Here is a 22,150-nt window from a genome sequence, read left to right as displayed (position 1 = left end):
ACCCTGGAACCCTTCAGAAAAATGATTAGTGCCTGGGCATGGCTTCCCAAGATTCTGAACAGCTCTAAGCATGGGCCCTGGGCATTAGCATTTCTTGTGCTTCTTTTGCTAGTACTGTACAGAAAGACTTAAAAATCACTGAACTAAAGCTTTCTATTGCCCTAAAATACTAAAGTTTTACTTTTTACAATTGAATTCAAGCCTCTTTGAGAGGCTTTTCTGAGAGCCTTTTTGTGTACCTCTGACTGGACCAGAAGTGAATTGGGAAACTCAGGAAAATTGAGAATACTGAAACTGTACAATAAACATCAATTTTCTCCTACTTTGTATTTTTGAGCAACCATTATTTTAATTATACAAAACAGACAACACTCAGTTTGGTAGCTCGAGGGTTATTTTGTTTGACTATTATAATGTGTGACACTTGCACGTTTGTATGTATCTTGCAGGGCTAGGGATCAAGCCCAGGGCCTGATACCCACGAGGTGGCTGTTGTATTCTGGAGCTGAAACCCTCTCTTGTGTTTGTTTCTGTATTTCATCCTTGATTCCTCCTAGGTGTCAGAAAATTTGTTTCTTGTCATTTGTTTCCAACTAGTTGCATTTGGGTTAAAACCTGAATGGGGAAACCTTTTATTCAGACAGATTTGCAAAGAAGGATATCTCTAGAGAGAGATCTTTTATAGACATGTCATGAGTTTTCATTTGTAGTGTCTGACAGTATCTCTATAATCTTTCTATTTGACTACCCTTTCTTGTCCAACCAGTTAGCCCAGCATGCTCTAATAGCCTCTGCACCTCTTTGCTGGGTCAATAAATGGGTCACCTTTGCAAATCCTTGCTATTTTGATTCTGTTATCATTATTGACTCTCAAAGACCTCCTTTCGTGATACTTTGTGTGTGTGTGTGTGTGTTAGTAATAGGATCTTAAAGGGAAACTTTCACCCTCCGTTTTGTTTGTCTGGGTTTTCAAATCATGTTTGAGGGCTGGGAGACCAAACCTTACTAATTACTCTTGGATGGCCACTTAATATCTACAGGGATTCTAATTTTTAGACATTTCCTTTTCTAGTTCATGATTTCAATGACATGAGATGCTCCTGCCAGGGTCAAACAAACTGGTAATGTTCTGAAATGATGTTGATTTAGTCATACCATTCTTCTTGGCCATTACCTTTTCTTCATTTCAAGAGCGGTGTTGTGCAATTCACATTTTAACAAGTTCCCATTATAGTCTGCTTTCCTGCAGCACTTGCTGAGGAATCTGGGAGGGTTGCCATTCCCACAGAACCCATTAAAGGATGAGAATGACAACCGTAGCATGAGTCATAATGATATAACACTATGGCCTAACAGGTCTCTCCAAGTTTCGTTACTCTGGCTGCAGCCATTCATCCCAGTGAGTGACTTAAGCCTCTCGAACGTGGACTAAAGTCTCTAAATCAGAATGACCAATCCAAGTCCTTTAGAAAAAAATTCCATTGTGTCCATTTTTAAAACAGCAATCAGTTGAAATATAAAATGCTGTTTACAACCCTAGATTTCTGAGGGACTGTGGGCTAATTAATGTCTAGGTCTCTCACAGATGTCTTATGTTGAAATCCTAATCCCTAGTGTGATATTTCTTGAGATAGGGCTTTGAGAAGCATTTAGGATTGGATGAAGTCATAAGGGCGGAGTCCTCCTGGTTGCAATAGTAACCTTGGAAGAAGAGACAAAATACTGAAAACAGCCTTCTCCCCCGCTCCCTGCCGAGTGAGACTTCAGTGAGAAAGCAGCCATCTGCAAACCACAAGAGAGCCCTAACCTCTGGACTGAACTAGCCCACACATTGATTTTGAGCTTCTCAGCTTGCAGAACCCTAAGAACTTAAGTTTCTGCCGTCTAACTCACTCATACTTTACTAGATCAGCCCAAGGAACTCATCAGAGGGGGGAGAAGAACTCAGTAACTTTTAATGCTTCAAAAGATAATCATTCCTTAAAACGCATGTATGGGGAGCTGAATAAATCACCTGACAGCCTGAGCCTGATCTCTGGCATCCACATGATGGAAAAAGAAAATTGACCTACAGACACAAATAAATGAAAATAAAAACACATTTATGGATGGAGTATTTGATTTACTCGTTACATTAATAGAAGCATACTAAACTCTATTAACTTACTCTTTTTTATTAAATCTGTCTTGGATGTCTTCCATGTCTGTCACTCAGATCTAGATCGAGGCGACTGTTTGCCGAGGATGCAAAGTCTATGTGGCATGGGTGCATTTGACCTTTGTCAGTCTCCAACTGATGGACATTGAGATTGTTCCCATCTTTCACTATTACACACACATGCACGCACGCACACGTTGTTGTGAACATTCTTGGGTACAATTCTGTAAGAGAATCACACACCTAGGATTTGAGCTGTTGATCGGTTCAAATGTCTCCTCTAAAATGCACTGCTTCCTGGCTCCAAGAGAGCTGTAGATGCCTCAGAGACCTGTTGTCCTCTCCATAGACCCCCCAAGCCCTTTAACACTTCCCTTGTCTATCCACCAGAAACAAACAAAGCTGTTATTACTAGAACAAAGCAGGGCGTTGGCATTATAATGAGACAATCCCGAGTCCGCTAAACCAGGAGCTGCCTTATCTGGCCCTGCTGCTACTTCCTTCCACAGCCTGTACAGGAAGATGGGGATTGGCTTTGCCAAAGTTAACTGGCTGGAATGTCCCAGAGGTGCTTGAAGCAGAGCAGGGGCTGCTGCTTATGGAACAGACGATCTGTCGCTGTGAGCCCTGCCCTCTCAGGGTCAGTTCAAGTGGATGAAGACAACATACAAGGCTGTAGATGCTTCAGTTCCCTAAACCTCCAATCCAAATCTTCATACCAGTCATTTGGCACCTGGTGATGGGTCAGTCTTCATAAGAATGAAGTAACTGCCACTGCCCTGCTTAGCATTTCTGCAGAATCCTCAAGTACCTCCAACCACCATCTTTGGATAAACCCAGGTGCTTATGACACTCTGGGTTGCTGTGTAGGTTTCAGTCTTTGCGCCCACCAGTCTCCAAAGCGGTCTTCATTCTGCTCACACAGGGTAGACAGCGATCCTTGCACTTACTGCCCACTTCCTGTTCTCTCTCTGGAACAGCAGAGCTGTGAGAATCCTGACCAGCATGTCAGGCCCAGTTCAAACCCTCTTTCACCACCTCACCCCTAATTCCACTAAGAGATGGTGTACAGGGATCTTTATGTAGACTTCATTACCTACGGGTGTCTGTGGATGTGAGCTTCTCGTCACATTGCCACCGAGTGGTCCTACATTCTTCTGCAATTCCCTGCGAATGAGGCAGGAAGACTAACTCAGCTGCCTGTTTGCTCACAAGGAAATGATGAGGAGTAGAATCCCTTGCGGACTGCCCGCTGGAAAGGTCTGGAATTGGCCACCTTTTGTGCATAAATATTCATGCTGGGATATAAAAAGAATACATGGGTTATTCTTACTTGTGCTCATGTGATTGCAGGTACAAGTCTCTGTGTGTGTGTGTGCGTGTAGAGTCCAGAGGACAACCTTGTGTGTCATTCCTAAAGACACCATCATCTACATTTTATTTGTCTCTTTGTTTTGAGATAGGTTCTTACTACACAGCCTTGGCTGCTCTGGAACTCAATACATAGGCTATGCTAGCTTTAAACTTCCAGATATCTGCCCACTCCTGCCTCCTAAGTCCTGGGATTGAAGTAGTGTGCCACCACACCTGGTCATTTTGCAGGGATGGGGGAAGGGTGGTATGTTGGCATTCAAGTTTGCAGGGTATGTATTTCTGTTGGTTTGTGTTTGGAGATGGTTTTCTGGATAGTGACCCAGGGGAAGAGAAAAATGGGTAGCCCAGGCTAGCCTCAAACTTCTGATCCTCCTCTTCCTCCTCCTGGTGTGGGACAATTCTGTATTCTGTCAATTATGTTTTAAATAAATGCTGATTGGCCAGTAGCCAGGCAGGAAGTATAGGCAGGACAACCAGACAGGAAGTAGAGGCAGGGCAATGAGAACAGGAGAATTCTGGGAAGCAGGAAGCTCCCTCCCCAGTCCTGCCCAGACACAGCAGAAGGAAGATGTGACCTACCCTGCTGAAATAGGTACCAAGCCATGTGGTTAACATAGATAAGAATAATTGATTAATATAAGTTATAAGAGTTAATAAGAAGCCTGAGCTAATGGGCCAATCAGTTTATAAAATGTAGACCTCTGTGTGATTTCTTTGGGGCTAAATAGCTGTGGGACCTGGTGGGAGGACAGAAACCAGGCAGGTCAGAAGCCTCAGACAACACAACTGTGGGAACCAGGCAGAACAAGGACTGGGCAGGACAGAAAACAGTCAACACTCCTGGCACTGTCTTTTTTTAAAAAAATATGGTGCACGTGTGTGTGTGTGTGTGTGTGTGTGTGTGTGTGTGTGTGTGTAGTTAGTTGGTTCTTTCCATCTATCTTTATGTGGGTTCCATTAGTGCTGGACCTCAAACCCAGGTCAGCAAGCCCTTACCCATTGAGCCATCTTGCTGCCCCCTCCTTTTGGTTTTTCTGAGACAGGGTTTCTCTGTGTAGCCCTGGTTGCCCTGAAACTCACTCTGTAGACCAGGCTACAGAACTCAGAAATCTGCCTGCCTCTTTCCTGGGTCCCCATACCCCTGAGTGCAGGAATTTAAAGGCAAGTACCCCTGCACACCACAATCTCCCTCCTCTTTTTTTTTTTTTTTTTTGAGTAGTCTACCAAGCCCAGGTGTCCAGCTACCTGTCCCCACCTCCTCATTACTAGGGTTATCATCATGAGCCATCACTCCTAGCTTTTAAAATATGGATTCTGAGGACTGCGCTCAGGTCTTTATGCTTACAAAGCAAGCTCTATATATAACTGAGATATTTCCCCGGGCCCATGCTATGCTTCTTTCATTAAAAGAATCAAACTTTATTGGATATCAAGAAAAAAATCAACTTTATTGATAGGAAAAGTATTGGTGCTTTTAGGATCAGCATAGTACGGTTCATATGTATTTCAAAAGTTTCAATGCCACGCAGTTTTCTTTAATTTTTGTGCCAAAATATGAGAGCTGGGAAACCTGGGCAGCTCATGGCTGGTGTAAACCTTAGAGTCTGGGTCTAGAAAAAGAACCCATTTGAGACTCTGTATTTTAACAGGTTCCGTAAAAGAGAACATTAACGTTCTTTTCTGGTTTAGGCACCGGGACTACTTATTTTTGATGAGATATTTCTGTTAATGAAGCAGTCTTGGGTCTCTGCTATTTGCTGCCACACCACCTAGTCACTCTTGAGGTAAGGAACAGGTCTTAACTCTTTATTCTCCTCCACCGAGGGGCCGGCCATGATCTTTATTGCATAGTGGGCCATCGAGAAATTCGTGCTTGTGATGATGAAGAAATACCTTGAGGGAAAGTGACTTCAGGTGTGTTAAGTTTTTATTTTAAACCACCACCACCACCCACCTTGTAGCAGCCATGCTCAGGAAGCAGCCTACCTTGCCCCAGTTCCTTTCCCTCGCTCAGCCAGCTGGAGCTGACAGGTGTGGCCACACAAGGAGGCATGTGCCTGCTTGTGCTTGGCATCATCTGAGAAACTCTCAAAGACGTGGCTCACACAGAGCATTCAAAAAAACATTTTCCCATTGCCATAACTGGTTGCTTCAAATTTTCATCATTACATTTTTTTTTTTTTTTTGGATTAAGTAGGGGCCCTGATACTGCGGAAGGAAACACATTACATTCCTATTCACCTAATGGTCCTTCAGCCCCAATTAGTCCTCTGAACGCCCACAGCATTTAGAATATACCTTTCATGACTTCACTCTGTGTGGTGTATTGGGACTATCACTCTCTGACTTTCCAAGTCGCCAACAGCCACTTCCTGTTGTCCCCAGCACCTGGAGATGTGTCACCGAGGCACAGAGGAAGTCTTTAAACATGTTGGACCTAATTTAAGCAACCCTTTCCTTAATCCCTAAGAGTTCTTAAAGGAGCATCTAAAAAAGTGAGCCACGGGATGTAGTCTGACTGAGGGAGACTTCCATCAAATGCCCCCCACCACTTGCTTTCTTCTGCCCAGGGGAAGACAGCCACAGAAGACAAACTTACTGTCTCAGCTTTGGTAACCCTGACCAGAGACTTACCCTGACTAGTCTCTGATTGAGAGAATTGTCTTCAGGAATTAAAAACATGTCAGGGATAGAACCAATCATAATCTCAAAGGCAAGTGTTCCCATCCCAATGAAACCAAACCTTCTTCCTGAGGAGAGGGCCTTATCATACATATTTCTTAAGTTTCTTGCAGTATTCTGTGAGTTTGGGAGGCTGGGAGTTGCAAGTTATTTTAAATAATAAAGTTTATAAGAATAGTTAAAGATATTCTCGAAGTCTGGCACATAACAGGAAACAAAACAAGATAGTCAGGAATTATATAGAGCTTACCAGGAGCCAGGTACTCTCCAAATAATTTTGTATGTATTAACCCATTTGAGGTTAAGAGGCAGATACACTGTTATCATTCCCATTTTACAGACGAGGAAACCAAAGACACACACACACACACACACAACACACACACACACACTTTACGTGATTTGTCCAAGGCACAGTTCCAGAGTTCACGCTTTTAATCACTATATCTTGGTTGTTTGAATAAAAATGAACGCTCATCTTCCCTTGAACGGTGTTTTAACAGCAGACTGTCTGCCCCGGGTGTGGTCCCTTACTAGATTATCCGTGTCCCTCAGGGTCTTTCTTTCCCAGCTGCCTGCGTCTTGTAGAGCAGCAATTCTTTTGCACCGCCACAGCAAAGCGTCCGTGAGCAGCTGCGGCCACTAGGGGGCGGCGCTGCCACGCGCCCTGCTCCCCCTCCCGCCGGCATCCGAGGGGGCGGAGCCTGCGCTGGGCGGGGCCCGCGGGCCGCCCACGGGGTAGCTATCCCGGCGGGCCGCGCGCGGCGGCGTTTGAATGGCTGTGAGTGGGGCCCGGCTGGGGCTCCGAGGGACGCTCCGAGCTGCCGGGCGCGGTTCGTCAGCACGGTGGCTGGGCTGAGGCGCTGCGGTACCATGAGGCGCCGGTAAGTGACGGCCGGACCGGGTTGGGACGCCCGCTGCCGCTCGCTCGCGCGCAGACTGCTCGAGCGACTGGCCAGGCCCACCTGCAGGCCCCGCGGCGGCGGCCTTTCCCGGGCAGGGCGGCGGGGGCGGGGCGGGGCGCAGGCGGGTGGGGCCGCCGGTCTCCCGCGGAACCCCCGGGGGCCCCGGCAGGGAGGTTGGGGCTGCAGGCCTCAGGGGTCCTGGCCGGAGAGGCGTGGACCCAACCTGCTGTCATCGCTTCTTTATCCTCGGGTGGAGTCGACGTCTACAGCCCACGGGGAAGGACGGGACGCGCGAGGGGTTTGCTGCGCGAGGAGGGACCGGTTTTCGCGAGAGCTGCCTAGGCCCGGCTGAGGCATTTCCTCAATTTTCTCAGGAATTTTTGATTCCCAGGCAGATCTGCTTTTGTTTCTCAGGGCAGAAATTTGACAGAGCTGCCCAGGAATTGTTGACCGCCGCTTTTAAAACCTCGGTGTACTTTCTATAAAGTTACTCTGTAATTGTACCTAGGGGCTTAACTGGGCTTACGTGTGGAGATAACAAAGAGTTGATTTGTTGTCTAGTGGCTTATAAAGTTCCTTGGAAATATATCTGTATCAGTTTCTTTGCAGATTTGGAGAAAAAAGTAATTGGAAGAGAAATTATTTTCTGAAATTGTCGCCAGTTTTGTACTTTAAAGCGCTCTGAGACACTAGTCCCCTAATACCTGCAACTTGTGTTAAAAAATTTTTTTTCTTCTTTCTTTTAAATCAGCTTCTTCGAGTGAGAAATTTATGCACGGAGGCTTTTATCTGGCCAGAAGCTGACCTTGTAATAAACTTTAACGAGTGATATTTATTTAGTTTTCTGAGTTAAGAGCGTTGCTTTGGAATAGGTATAGTGTTGTTATAATCTTTCTGACAAGGAAACAGTCTCAGGGAAGTCAAGCTTACACAGCTGATACAGTTGGAACCCTTGGAGACTACCTTTGCTTCGCTCTTGCTAATGTACAAAGTGTTGCCTGTTTATTTACTTCAACTTCGGAGATATTTATGTGAGTATACCTTTGTGTACTCATAAATCAATCCACACACCAATGAGTTCTCTGCTCATGTTGACCACACTTATGTTTGGGGCCCGAGCCCCTTCCGCTAAATTGCTTCTAGGATAAATAGAATTCATAGTTGAGGTTCATATTTTTAGGGATCGTGGAGAACAGCTGGAAACATATGTTCCTTTAAAACTGTGGTGCACTGTTTTGTGTTTGAGAAATGGGTGTACGTACTGACTCCATGAAAAGAAATACAGCCCCAAAGCAAAGCCCTTCATGAGTAGTCAGCAGTTCATGCTTATTTATACCAAAACTTTTCAACTTCGTTCATCGGTTACCAGGGTTTTGATTGCCTCACTGTCCAGCACAGTTGTGAATCTAGTCAGCTATATGCAAGAAATGTGACAGGCAACAAATCCCAAGTTACTTTGGTGTGAACTTAGTAACAAAACCGGTACGTGATACTCTCTCTCACTGGTGCAGCGGCTATCTGAATGATAATCGGAACTGAGTAAAGCTGCCATGGAGCTAACAGCTGATAAGACATTTACTGGAAGTGGAGGATCGAGGAAATTGTCCAAAGACTAAGAATCCAGGGGGGGGGAATTACTTTTATTGGGAACAGTAGGCCTGGTCTTTTGAAAGTTCTTGTTGGATAATATTCTGTGAAGCAAGGCTGGGGAATGTTAGAAATGAGATGTGACAGAGAGGTCTGATATGCACACACTTACACATTCACAGAGCTCTCGAGCACACAAGGATTTGGGAGTTTGTAAACGTTTGTGTCGGTGAGTTTCAACTGCATTTGTTGCATTTTCCCCCTCCATAAGACATTTGGAGATGTGAAACTTTCTGTTTTGTTTTTTGAGACAGTTTCTTTGTGTAGCCCTGACTGACCTGGAACTCGCCAGGCTAGCCTTGAAGTGCCACCGCCCGCTGGGCAGGGATGTGAAACTCTTGAGGAGGGGGTGATACTGTCAATCTACTGAGCACAGGCTGGAGTACATATAAACATCCTAGCGTCAGACAGGCCCCCCCATAAGAAACAATTACTCCAAATGTCAGTCCTGAGTTTGATCCTGGAACCCACATTTAATAAGCAAAACGAGCCCCCAAAAGGAGGTGAGGTGTCACCTCTATAATCCCAGTCAAGCACTCCTACCCTGAGACAGGAGGCAGCGGAGAAATGGGAGATGGAATCCCCAGGAGCCCGAGGGCCACCAAACCTATGTTAGTATTGCAGCATGGCAAAAACAAGAGGGACCCTTCTCCTGCAAGGAAGAAGGAAAAAAGCAACTCCCTAAAGTTATCCTTTGGCCTCTGTTCATACTTTTGCATGTGTGCACACACAAATATTTAATAAAGCTTTAAATCAATTTTTTAAAGTTTAAATAGATCACTTATAAACACTTGCCCTGAATAGAACAACCGTTAATTGTTTGTTTTGGTCAGGTTTTCTGTGTGTAACCCTGGCTGTTGTTCTAGAACTAGCTCTGTGTACCAGACTGGCCTTGAACTCACAAAGATCCGCCTGCCTCTACCTTCCCCAGTGAGTGCTGGGATGCTGGGATTAAAGGATGTGTGGCTTTTTTTTGAAGTTCTTTTTGTTTTGTTTTGCTTTTCAAGACAGGGTTTTTCTGTGTAAGGCGCTGGCTGTCCTAGAACTTGCTTTGTAGTCCAGGCTGTCCTAGAATTTAGAGATCTCCCTGCTTCTGCTTCCTGAGTGCTAGAATTAAGGGTGTGCACCACCGCCTCCTGGGTTCTCTTGAAGCTTTTTAAGTGCTGATAGCTACTTTTTATAAAACTGTGATTATGGACCAGAGAGACAGCAGTTAAGAACACTCTGCTCTTGCAAAGGACCCAGGTTCAGTTTCCAGCACAAACATCAGGTGCCTTATGATGTTCTGTAACTCCAGTTCCAGGGGATCCAAAGTTGTCTTCTGGTCTCTGAGGGTATCTGCACATACATGTATGTGGTACACATAGATAGATTCAGGACCTCACACACACACTTAAATAAATATGTTTTTTAAACCTGAGATTATACATTTTTCTTCATTTGAGTTTTATTGTTTTTAACTCAGCACATCTTTCTATTCTTTAAACAAATATTCCTTAGGGGACTGAAAAGATGGCTGATCAATGAAAAGCACCTGCTTTTGCAGAGGACCTGAGTTCAGTTCCCAGTATCAACACTCTCTGTGGATATCAGACACACATGTGCATATACATGCTTGCAAGCAAAACAATCATAAACATAAAGTAAACCTGAAAGGAATTAAAAGTTAAAAAATACTCTCATATTCACAGTATTTGTATGTGTGCTTGCATGTACACATATGTTGCTTTGAAATTAGGAATTTTGTATTACATTCAGACAAAAATGTGTGGTAGGTGTGTGTGTGTGTGTGTGTGTGTTGAATCAGTGTTCCAGTGTTTCTTCCTTTGAAATGTTTTTTTCTGAATGCAGCATGATTAATTTTAGGAGTTTGGGCAAAGATTAAGGTGACAGAGAGTATGGGTCTCCATTAAATCTTGTGTTGTCTATGTGAATTACAGTTTGTATTCCTGAGTGAAAATTATAAGCATACAGCTTATTCCAGTGTTTCTATTGTTATTAGCGTCTCAAACATAAAGCCCTGGAGATACTAATTCTGATTTTTAATTATTATTATTATTTTTTACAAGGTCTCACTAAACTCACTATGTACAGCAGGCTAGTCTTAAACTCAGAAAGCCCCCTAGTCTCCTCAGAGCTGGGGTTAAAGTCAGAAAGTTTTATCTATGTAGTGCCCAGCCAAATAATTCTTGTTTTGCCATGCTGAGTATTCAGCATAGGACCCTGTGCATAGTAGACAAACATTCCGCCACATTTCCAGGTATTTTGCACGCGCACGCACACACACACACACGCACACACACACACACACACACACACACACACACACGTTGGCCCATACTCTCTGTCATCTTAATCTTTGTCCAAACTCCTAAGATTAATCGTGTTCTTTTTTATATATATACTAAGTTTACATTTCAGATAGCAAGCTTTCTGTTTCATGCTGTTTTCAAAAAGATTTCTTTTTTTTTTTTTTGTTACTAGATTAGACTTAAATCTGTTGGTCATGAAGCAGAGAGTTTAAGGGGCTAATGTTGAGTTTTTGTTTTTTTTTTTTAAAGTTTAACTCTTGGATTTTTGAGACAGGGTTTCTCTGTAATGGCCCTGGCTATCCTGGAACTTTGTAGATCAGGCTGGCCTCGAACTCATAGAGATTTGCCTGTCTTTGCCTTCCGATGCTGGGATTCAAGGTATATACCACCACTGCCCAGCAAGTTTTTGTTTTTTAATGTACGAGTTACACAGCTTTATAAACTGATTATAACTTCTCCTCAGGGGAGTGGGAAATTACCTTTAAAAATATATGGTCCATACAGAATGTCATAAAATATACCAGTCAATATTAGTGTTTTTTATCAGTCATGTTATTTGATTGCTGTTGTGTAAATGACCCCTTCAAACTAATTTGTCATTGTAACTGTTGGTTCTTTGGTAGCTGTGACAAATACCTGAGAAACAATTTAAGAAGAGAAGGGTTTTATTTTGGTTCTAGATTTCAGAGGTTTCTACTCAAGGTTGGCTGCGTCCATAGCTTGTGCCTGAGGCAAGACAAAATAATGTGGCAATGAGTGGGGGAGGACAGAAAACATACAGTGACAAAGTCAAGAAGGGGCTGGGGACAAGATGTAGTGTAAGATGGTAGGCGCCCTGGTGAATGGCCTACTTCCCCCAGTTCAGCCCACCACCTAAAATTTTCAGCACCTTCCAAAATAGCACAACCAGCTGGGCTCAAGGCTTCAACACATGACTTTGTAGGTAACATTGGCAGTGTAAGAGTTGTGGCCTAATGGGAGGCATTTAAGTCATATGCTCTATGCCGATGAATAGGTTAATGCCTTGTATCAGTAATTCTGACTGTTCCAACTATGCTCTACCCTCTTTGACTTATCCTTTTCCACTTTCTCGTTTATACCACCCACACCCCACCACCACCCCTTACCCTGCCCTGGTGATGCCTTCCACTATGTTATTGTAGAAGAACACCCTCACTAGATATGGCCTTTGAATCTTGAGTTTCCCAGTCTCTATATAAAACCATTAAAAGACTACTTGCTTGCTTTCTTGTTTCTATTTGTTTTATTAACAAGCCTTTATTTTTGTGGTCTAGACTGGCTTGTAACCATGACAATCTTTGTGCTTCAGCATCCCAGATGTATATATGGAGGGCAGAGGGCAGTCTCGGAAGTTCCTGAGAACCGTACACCCTTGTTTTTAGAAATAGGTTCTTTCACTGAGACCTGGAGCTTTCCAGTTGGAAAGCCACATCTCCAGCATATTCCAGTTGGTATTGGATATCAAGCTTAGTTCTTCAGACTTGCATGGCACACACTTTACCACCATCATGTGGAGCCGTCACCACATCCTCGAAAGCAGATTTTAAAGGCATACCTTAAGCTAGGAGCATACTCTGGTGATTGGATAGGATCTAATTTGGATTTCCTTAGCAGGTTCAAATGCTGCATTTTCTGTTTCTTATTCTAAGTATATTCTTTGGAAATGTTTTTGTTAAATCTATTATCCTTGCTTTTGACTCATTTTTGAGTGTAGAGATGAAGACTGTTCTGAAAGGTCTTGTTTGACTCTCTTCCCCATGACTCCTCCTCTCTTTATGTGTTATTTGTTACCTGAAATTCTTTTGCCTTGAGCTAGTTTCCCAGATACCCATGACCTGCATATGATTCTTCTCTCATTACTCTTGAGACTCTGTTTGCAACTTGATTATTGGCATTCTTAAGTTGACGTCATAGCTCTAAACCAGGCTCTCCTATTAGCAATTTAGTGTTTCTGGGATTCAAGTCATTTAATCTCATCTGTAAACTGAAGTTGTCTCCAGGGTCTTTCCAATTTAGAGAAACTGTGAATTTGTAAAATCTCTCAGTTTTTCAAGGGGAGACTTTTGGAGAGGAGGGAAAGAAATAATTTTTCACATCTTGGTGTGAATTGATTAGAAGGATTTCTTCTGAGGGTATCTATATATGCCACCGCCTACCCCATAGGATTGGGGCCTTCTCTAGGCTAACAGTGGTCATTAACTCAGTACATGGGTTTCCCTAGGGCCTACAGTGGTCATTAATTCAGCATGAGCATTTGATATTTGCTGTTAAGTGAATGAAGAAATGAAGGAATGGGTGATTGTTGAGGAAAGCAAGTTTGCATGAGTGTTCCCATCTTCCAAGTACCTGGAAAGAATCCAGAGTACAGACCAACAAGATACAGCCCTACAGTGACAAAGTGTTGTGCAGTGGTAGTGAAGCCACAATCTGGCTGCCTTTCTGAACTCTGGAATACTTTTCTGTCTGTGCCTCTTAATACCAAAATACAATTTTGTTCATCAGTAGAAAAACATGTACCCTGCCTATTCCCTATACCACTTACTATCATCATCAACAGGATATACTATTGTAGTAAGAATAAATCTTATGTATTGACCAAATTTGGCATTTTGTCCGTGGAGGATTCATGGCATAGTAGCTGAAAACTAATATCTCTGACCTTTTGTTTCAGACACCCTGGTTCTCAAATAATAAATGGTATTGAAGAATAGTTCTCCTTCAACCCCAGCACTCAGGCAGAGGTAAATGGATCTCTGTGAGTTTGAGGCCAGCCTTGGTTTATGTCGCAAGTTCCGGAACAGACAAGGCTGCAGTGACACCCTGTCTCTTTAAAAAAGAGAAAAAGAGGCTGGAGGGCGACTCAGCCGTTAAAGGCTAGGCTCATAACCAAAATTATAAAAAAGGAAAAAAAATATTTATCTTTTATGAGATCCGTACTTTAGGCTAATAATTTCCTAATGGCTGACTTGGAAAATGGAGTGATTCTCACCATGAAAGTATGCTTTGAGATGAAAAGAGGTTGACAGACCATTTCTCAACCTTTATGGGCGACGTTCATTGAGTTATCTGTTTACTGATATACTGCATATAAATACTTTTTAACCTTGTTGGCAGACCTGTTTGGAAACTTAATATTTAGAAGGAAATTATGTCTCTTTGGGAGCATCAATTTACAGCTCTTTTAATGGAACTAAATCACTCTCCGCGCACAGTATTACTTGTATGGCTTATCAGTATGGAAGAACTAAATTATTTTGCAGTAACAAACAGTCCCCAAGTCTCCCATTAAACAACAGTGCTTTGTTTCTCCTTGATATGGGATGCACATTTGTCTATGGGCTTTGTTCTGTGGTGGCCTTGCTTAGGAATGTGTGTTTGCAGAGTTGTAATTTTCTTACCTATGGCTGGCTGTCACGACAGTGGTGAAACTGATAGAAATCACATACTGGCTGCTTCTTTAAAGTGGGCTGTGGTAACGTGATTTCTGTAATCCTAGCAGTTCAAGGCTAGCCTAGTCTAGAGTGAGTTATAGGCTAGCTTGAGGTGTGATATGAGACTGCCTTTAGAAAAAAGGAAAAGAAAAAGCTTTTTAAAAACATTTCATTGTTCAGAGTCACATGACCATATCTGACTTCAAGATGAGAAAGCCCACGCCTGGTAATACCTGAAATGCTGGCACTTGAGAGGTGGAGACAGGACAAGGTCCTCTTCGGCTCCATAGCAATTTGGTGGCCATTCTGGGCTATCTGAGACCCTGTCCTCCAAAACAACCCTCCAAAAAAGGATAATATGCAAACCTATCATTTATATGAAAGAAAAACTAATTTTACATGGCACATTTTAGGGCTTATCATAATTGTACATTCATAATTTAACATATCCAAATGTCTTTGAATTTTATTATTGTTCTTTCCTGACTGATCGCTGATCATTTTATGAGTGTACTGTCCCTGTGAGCAGCCTACTTCCTACTGACTTGTGACTAAATATTCCCAAAAAAGGATTGTCAAATTTAGAGACTAGTGTTGTCCTTTTGGATCTGACTTAGTATTAGACTACAGGGAGTTTTTTGTTCTTAGGATAAATTTTGCTGCCCTGAACTGGGATACATATGTCTGCTCTGTTTTGAAACTTTAATAATTATGAAAGTAAACTTCACACAGTGATTAGAATTTAGTGAAACACTCACTGAGAAATACAGTGCAAATCCTGTTGGATAGAAGCTGTGTTAACTGTAAAATGATCTGTAAGTAACTAAGGAATACTGAGCATTAGGGAATATAGTGTTCCCTGGGATGAGTCCCCTCATTGATTATCTGGTAAAAAGTAGTTAACTTTGAAATCATGAACGTACAAGTAACACTAATCAGACTAAGCAGGTTAGTTTTTATATAAAAAGAAAACTATGAAGCCATTGTAGTAAGAATTTCTGGTGTTATATAGTGTCCCCTTACCTCCTCACAGCAACTAGCAGTTTCTTACCTCATTGCTGATCATAGCTTTAAATTTCCCAGCATTTCCAGTTATGAGATTGTGTCATCCCAAAGTTTATAGCATGAAGAACAGACAAACAAGCAATATAATGCACTATGTTCAGTGTGATACTTATTCTTGGTTGTCAACTTGACTATATCTGAAATGAACTACAATCTAGATCTTAGCAGAAAGGTACACCTTTAATCTGGGCCACACCTTCTGCTGGAAGTATAAGGACATCCTGCTCACCCTGCGTTCACCTGCTTGCCCTCGCCTTATCAGCACATCCATTCCTTCACTGGCTTTGGAGCTACTTCTTCATGATCCCAGCACATACAGAAGACCAGATGAGATATCCAGCCTCGTGGGACTGTGCAACTACTAGATTCTTTTTGTTTGTTTGTTTGTTTGTTTTTTCGAGACAGGGTTTCTCTGTAGCTTTGGTGCCCGTCCAGGAACTAGCTCTTGTAGACCAGGCTGGCCTCAAACTCCCAGAGGTCCGCCTGCCTGCCTCCCGAGTGCTGGGACCACCACTGCCCGGCAACTACTAGATTCTTAAACTGATTCTTAAACTTTCCATTCATAGCTAGCCATTGTTGGACTGCAGCCTATATCATTCCAATAAATGTGCTTTATATGGAGAGAGAGAGATATCCATTCTCCTTAAGTTGTGTGATCCTAGAGAGCCTGAATACAGATTTTGGTACCAGAAGTGCAGTATCGCTGTGACAGACCTGACTTTGCAGGGTTTTTTTTTTTGTTTCCTTGTTATATTTTATGAGACAAATTCCTGCAACCTCAGCCCTCTCTTTGAGGAGATTACACTTTTCTGAAATGCTCTTTGTTTTTATTTCCCTGTTGCATCATATTGCCTTTTCTTTTTAGGTTAATAACAAGATTATAATGTCACTAATTTTTTTTTTTTGCTGTTTGTGTGTGTGCCCATGTGTGCATGCCATGATGCACCTGTAGTTCAGAGGACAACTTGCAAGAGTTGGTTCTCTTCCTACTCAAGTAGTCAAGTTTGATAGCAAGCAGTTTGAGCCTGCCCCCTACTTAGTCTTGGATTAAACTAAAATTTTTTATTTATAATATGTCAATTTTTGACAATTGAAAGAATGCTAATACAGAATCATGTTTTAAAGTGGTATAGCTCAGCACTGAGCACTTGCCTAACATATGCAGGGCCCCACATGCTATATTTTATTAGGGATGCAGATAGTAGTCAGATTGTGCTTTTCCTACCAGGATCCTGATTTAGAATAGTCTTCGTAGGGACAACTGTCAATCCCCGCATATTTGCCGAGTTTATTTTGTTATGAATTTAGTAAATGTAATCGTTTAAAATAGGAGTTGCTATTTATAAAACAGGACAGGGAGGCACAGAGGTCTGTAATCCCAGCTCCACTGGAGGGTATAACAAGAGGAATGCAGATTGGGAAAAAAAAAAAAAAAAAAAAACCAGAAAACTGGTTACTAAAGTTCAGAGGTGGAACACTTAATTGCCTGTTATATACAAGGCCTTCGGTTTAGTTCCCAGTATGAACAAGTAGTATTATTTCTATGAAAATTACTGGAATGTTATTTGGCTAGTTTTAGTTAACACAAACCTAGTCATCTGTGAAGAGGGAGCCTCAGTTGAGGAATTGTCTCCTTCAGATGGTCCTGTAGGCAGCGCCGTTCTTAGGCAGTTGGGCCTGAGCTTTATAAGAAAGGTGGCTGACTGAGCTTGGGAGGGAGCCAGTAAGCAATATTCTTCTGTGGTTTCTCCTCAAGTTCATGCCTTGGCTTCCCATAATGATGGACTGTAAAGTGTAAGATGAAGTAAATCCTTTCTTCCCAAGTTGATTTTGATCTTGGAGTTACCATTGCAACAGGAAGCTTACCCAGGACAGATGTGTTGCACAGTCTATTTGAGAGCAAATGGCTTAAACACTTCATTATTAGGTATTGATTAGAAAATCAAAGCAGTGAAACTCCTTTCCTTGCAAAGTATCAATTCAAAAAAGTAAGTCCTGTCCCCACATACTTCCATTTTCAAATTTTTGTAGTTGCTCCTTATAATAGTATTAGTTACAACTTGAAAATACCTAGGATCTCCTGGAGACAGGTCTTTGGGCATGCCTATTGAGGGATTATCTAGATTATGTTAACTGAAATAGAAAGATTCGTCCTCAATGTGGGTGGCACCGTTTTTTGATCTAGGGTCTGGTACTGAATCAAAAGGTGAGCAGCAGAATTTTTCCCTTCCTGCTTTCTACCTTTAGATGCAGTGTGACCAGCTTCTCAAGCTTTTGCCACCATAATTTCCACAACATGATGAACTATACTTTAAAGTTTGCTTTTTGTCAGATATTTTGTCATAACACTGAGAAAAATAATAATACCTGGTGGGGGTAAACAAATTCCTCCTGTATTATTATTATTTCTTTTAAACTCATCACAGTAGAAAGTGATCATTAGATTGTGTTGCAAAAATACTTAGTAGTGTTGTAAAAAGTTTCCTGTTGTATCACAGGAAGCATATCTCCAGCTTTGTCTTCTGTGATGCCCTGGATGGTCACTGGGACAGATGTTGTGAACTTGATCTTTTTCTGGTAAAGCTCACTATCACTCTTTCCATTTTCTATTTATTCTCAAATTGATCAGCTATCTTTTTTAGAAGAATTGAAAATAAGTAAGCCCTAGATTCTGACTTTTGAGTGCATAAGACTTTTACTGTGATTGTCTTAGCGATCTCTCTTTTATATCATTTTTATTTTTTTTCTTTTTTTAAATATAATTTTTTATTGAAAAAAAATTTTTTATATCATTTTTAAATTTACTTTTTATCATTTTGAATTACATGGATGTGTATGTGTATATATGTGTACCTGAGTGCATAGGGCAGGGGTATTGGATGACCTGGGGTGGAGTTACAGGTGGTGGTGAGTTACCTGTTGTGGGTGCTGGGAACTGAACTTGGGTCCTCTGGAAGAACAATGCACACTCTTAACCATGGAACCATCTCTCTAGCCCCCTTTTATTTCACCTTAAAAATTTCCCATTTGTCATCAAGACTCAGGTCTAAGGTGGCCTGGGATATATTCTGAGTACTTAGTGTTCCGTGAGATACACTGCTTCTGGCTTCTAATAACCAATACTGACCATGCCTTTTTAAACAATAAATTTTATTGGCTTTTTTTGTCATTCTTCTTAGAAATTAAGACTTATTCATATTTTGAAGTATAGTAGATAGTAAATTAAATGTAGAATATGCTGTTTTTACTTTATTTATTTTTCAGTAGTTTAAATCTGAGAATGATACAACATCACACAAATTCTGTGTCCAGTGGCCTTTGCAGGAAGGTTGCTTTGAAATTTGGCAGGAACCATGTCACTGTTTCCATGGGTCCAAGTCACCTTTCCCTAGATTACTCTGGTTTGGTTCAGTTTGCTTCCAGTAGTCACTGTGTTCTTTGTTTATATGTACAAGCATATCTCTTGCCCAAGGAGAAGCCAGTCTCATCTCAGTCATAAACACCTTGGGCACTTTAAGAAGAGCTTTGTGCTCTCTTTGTGCCAGAGACCTAGCTTCTAGCCAGCAAAAGTGACCTTGTACCACAGCCTTCTAGACATAATTTGCCTTTTAGAAATCCTCTTCCTAGCAGGCCTCTATAGGCACCAAGATTGTAGAAAGACTATGCTGTTTTATCATTTGTGAGTATACATATTTGCTCACTGAATGTATGTGTGTGTGTGCACATGCCTGTGTATAATATATTAACTAGTGATTGTAAAATTGTATTTTGGGTAGTATATGTTAATGTATTCAAACCTTGTCTATCAGAAGTTTTATAGTCTAGGGATGGCTCACTAGGTAAAGATGCCAAGCCTGACAGCCTGAATTCAACCCTGTGACCTACATAGTAGGGATAGGGCAAACTTTGACAAGTTGTCCCCTTGACCTCTACACACATAGTAGCATTCATGTGTACATAGCACACAGAAAATTTAAGAAAATTTTTTAATTTAAGAAAATTTTTAATGTTTTTTAAAAAATTGCATTGTGATTGGCAGAAGGAGACAGACCAAAATCAGCTAGTGCTCAGACATATCTTACGTTTAAGCCCTCATGTATTTGTTATTTGCCAAAGGTCTAAACTGTGCAATATTAAGCTGAGTATTCCAAGAGGTGGTATAGGAAGACTTGAACCAAGACCAGAATCAAGAAATGCTTTGGAAAAGGAGATTCTAACTCAGTCTTATGATATGAGAGGCTGTGATAAGCACAAAGGAGGGAAGGGAATATTTCCTGGATAAGAAACATCAAATTTCAACAAAATAGGCAACACTAACAGAGACAAACAGTGTTTATCGCAAAAGCTTGGAAAATGATACTTAATGTTACGCTTTTTGTATTCAAGAATGCTTACAGTAGTTAGAGGTTTCCCTATCCTTTCCCTTTGTAAAACAGGGTTTTCCATGCCCTGTCCCCCTTGTCTGGTCTCACGTCACCATCTCCCCCCCCCCATCTTTTCCTTTTGTAGTGTTCAATAATTAGTCTTTTCCAAACTGCTTGATACTTTGAAATCAGCTTTGACCAATCCTCAAAATATTCTCTTCTTAAGCCAGACATGGTAGTATGTATCTGTGACCCAAAAAAATGGGAGTCGGGAATAGAAGATCAGGAATTTGAGGGTGGGAGCCTTTGAGCTTGCTCAGTAGGTAAAAGTACTTGGCTGCGTAAGCCTAATGATCTGAAGGGGAGAATCAACTCCACAAAGTTGTCCTCTGATCTCCACATCAGCACATGAACTCACACCCACACCCACACACCACTACCACCAACACCACCAAGAGCAACAATAATTTTAAAGTAAATTGGGACTGAAGAGATCTATCAGTGGGTAAATGCACTACTACCAAGCCCAGTGACCTGAATTCTGTCCTCAGGACCCATATGCCAGCCTTAATGCAAGTTCCAGGTCAGTGACTGAATAGTGAGACTCTGTCTTAAAGAAAAGTTTCTCTCTTTAAGATTAAGCTTCCGTAACTTAATGATTATTTACTCTTGTTTCTCTTTATTCCAATTTTTTCTCCTTTTAAAGGTCTTTTTTTTGTCATTTGTAAATTTTTTTTCATTCTTTTGGAGTAAGTCAAGGCAGATTACATAAATAAACATCTTGATTTTATTAATGAAGAAACTAAAATAGTTTGTTTCCAGAGTTACATGAATAGTTAAGCGGGGGAAGCTGGTTCTTTTGACCTAATCTTTAAGCTACACTGATCTTCAAGTTTTGAAGAGAGTCTTACTTAATAAGCTGTGGTATATACTTACTACTACACAGTGAGCAGTAAGGTTCCCAGAGTGTTGAGAGAGTGTGGAAGGAGCCCAGCAGCCTCTGCTAATTCAGCTTTTAAAACTCCCACATGCCTTTGCATAAAAAGGGCACCAAGGGCATCTTCAGTTAGGTCTGCAGCGTCAGATCCAACCCACACAGTCGAGTACTAGAACCAGTTGGGCTGGCTTTGGTCATTTTCAGTTAGAACAAATGTATATTGTAGGTGTTTTAAGGAATGCTGCTGAAACTTTGAGGACTCCAGAATAGATTAGTTTCCTAAAGGGAAAAAAATGGGAATGAGCCCATAGTTCCTTGCTTCTGTCAAGCAAGTGCCTGGTGAAAAGAAATAGGTTCTCTCCCCTACTTTCCCCCTTGTTCTGGGGATTGAATCTAAATATTGTCTACCGCTAAACTACACTCCTATCTTATTCCACAATTTCCTTAAAAATGGAGTATTGAGCTACTGTTTCTATGAGTTGTCACTTGCACTTAATGGCACATCGTTACTATACTAAAGTATTTAACACCTCTCTACCTCTAAGGTTTCCTTATTTCTGTGGAGTAAACTTTCTCTTCTCTGCCTTCAGTCTCTGGGTTTTATTGATATGTTTCTTTCCACACTTATGTTTTTGCAGTTTAGAATGTCCTAAAAATATCCTTTTACTTTTAGCCTCCTTCACTTAGCACAGTATGGTTAAGTTTATTCATATTGTCTATAGTTTATTCTTTTTGGAGGGGGGCGGAGTTCAAGACAGGGCTTCTCTGTATAACAGTCCTAGCTGTCCTGGAACTAGCTCTGTAGATCAGGCTGGCCAGTGCTGGGATTAAAGGTGTGTGCTACAACTGCCTGGCTAGTTTATTCATTTTTATAGGTGAGTAGTTGATAATTTTTATAGAAATTACTGAAAAAAATAATTGTAGGACAGTAAACATTAGAACTGAGGTCAAATAATATATATCCTGATTGCGTGGACAGGCTTAGTTTATGCCTGTTGTCCTAACATCACTTTTCATAATTCCTCTTCTCAGTTTCAAAAGTGTCTTGGTTTGGACGGTTAATTATTTAATCAATCTGAACTTGGCACAAGATGTGGTTATACCCAGCACTTGGGAGGCAAAGGCAGGCGGATATCTGTGAGTTCGAGACCAGCCTGGTCTACAGAGCTAGTTCCAGGACAGGCTCCAAAGCCACAGAGAAACCCTGTCTCGAAAAACCAAAAAAAAAAAAAAAAAAAAAAAAAAAAAAAAAAA

General features: G+C 41.5%; 1 protein-coding gene across 1 annotated transcript in view; it reads left to right on the top strand.

The window, feature by feature from the left end:
• The first annotated feature begins 6,955 nt into the window (after nt 1–6,955).
• Katnbl1 (katanin regulatory subunit B1 like 1) overlaps nt 6,956–22,150 on the top strand; it is a 36,994-nt gene continuing 21,799 nt past the window's right edge. The window contains exon 1 of the mRNA XM_050134118.1: nt 6,956–7,098. The gene's annotated coding sequence lies outside the window, so the exon portion shown is untranslated. The remainder of the gene's footprint in view (nt 7,099–22,150) is intronic.

Source organism: Alexandromys fortis, unplaced genomic scaffold, assembly GCF_014885135.2.
Source record: "Alexandromys fortis isolate MF-2015 unplaced genomic scaffold, M_Fortis_MF-2015_v1.1 scaffold_6, whole genome shotgun sequence".
Classification (NCBI taxonomy): Eukaryota; Metazoa; Chordata; class Mammalia; order Rodentia; family Cricetidae; genus Alexandromys; species Alexandromys fortis.
The sequence above is the reverse complement of the archived record's forward strand: the minus strand, read 5'-3'. Positions and strand labels throughout refer to the sequence as shown.